This window comes from Trypanosoma cruzi (assembly GCF_000209065.1).
Source record: "Trypanosoma cruzi strain CL Brener chromosome Unknown tcruzi_1047053450555, whole genome shotgun sequence".
NCBI lineage: Eukaryota > Euglenozoa > Kinetoplastea > Trypanosomatida > Trypanosomatidae > Trypanosoma > Trypanosoma cruzi.
Genome location: NW_899499.1, coordinates 1 through 892, shown reverse-complemented (window position 1 = coordinate 892; position 892 = coordinate 1). Strand labels below are relative to the sequence as shown.

The window sequence follows — 892 nt, the reverse complement described above, 5'->3', positions numbered from 1 at the left end:
GTTTTCTTTTTTGCTGCGGCGCCCGTTCGCTCGAAAAGCCCACCCACCGCCCGCCCCGGCTCGGTGAAAAAGCGACTGGCGGCGCGCGGTGGCGGAAGGAAGAAAAAAAGTGGGAAGGGTACGGCACCCCGGGTTCCAGCGCCATCACTGATCGCCGTACTAACGAGGCCTGTGGCCGCTTAACTTCACAAATCGGACGGGATGTGGTGCACTCGGCCAAGTATGGTCGTACCCGGCGACGCGCCACGCGATGTGCAACCGTTCGCCCGCCGTCGACAGGCAAAACACCGACGCCGCGGGAGATGATGAAAATAGGACGGAGGGGGGGGGGGGAATTAAGGCAGCCTTATCTCATAAATCTATTCTCCTCACTGACTCCAAAACGCATGGAAAATGAAGCTCCGCATTCCCTTTTCCGGATTTTGCCGCGAAGCCTCCGGACGCGTCGCTTCCCCACATTTGGCGCGGGAACTGCGTCAGCAGTTTTTCTTTTTTGCTGCGGCGCCCGCGCGCTCGAAAAGCCCACCCACCGCCCGCCCCGGCTCGGTGAAAAAGCGACTGGCGGCGCGCGGTGGCGGAAGGAAGAAAAAAAGTGGGAAGGGTACGGCACCCCGGGTTCCAGCGCCATCACTGATCGCCGTACTAACGAGGCCTGTGGCCGCTTAACTTCACAAATCGGACGGGATGTGGTGCACTCGGCCAAGTATGGTCGTACCCGGCGACGCGCCACGCGATGTGCAACCGTTCGCCCGCCGTCGACAGGCAAAACACCGACGCCGCGGGAGATGATGAAAATAGGACGGAGGGGGGGGGGGGAATTAAGGCAGCCTTATCTCATAAATCTATTCTCCTCACTGACTCCAAAACGCAGGAAAAGAAGCTCCGCATCTTC

General features: G+C 60.0%; 2 non-coding genes across 2 annotated transcripts; both read left to right on the top strand.

Moving 5' to 3' along the window:
* Positions 1-124: 124 nt before the first annotated feature.
* Positions 125-234, top strand: Tc00.1047053450555.20. The gene has a single exon (XR_008254548.1). It is a non-coding gene; the product is annotated as a 5S ribosomal RNA (M5) (ribosomal RNA).
* A 373-nt stretch (positions 235-607) lies between these two features.
* Positions 608-717, top strand: Tc00.1047053450555.10. The gene has a single exon (XR_008254547.1). It is a non-coding gene; the product is annotated as a 5S ribosomal RNA (M5) (ribosomal RNA).
* The last annotated feature ends 175 nt before the right edge of the window (positions 718-892 follow it).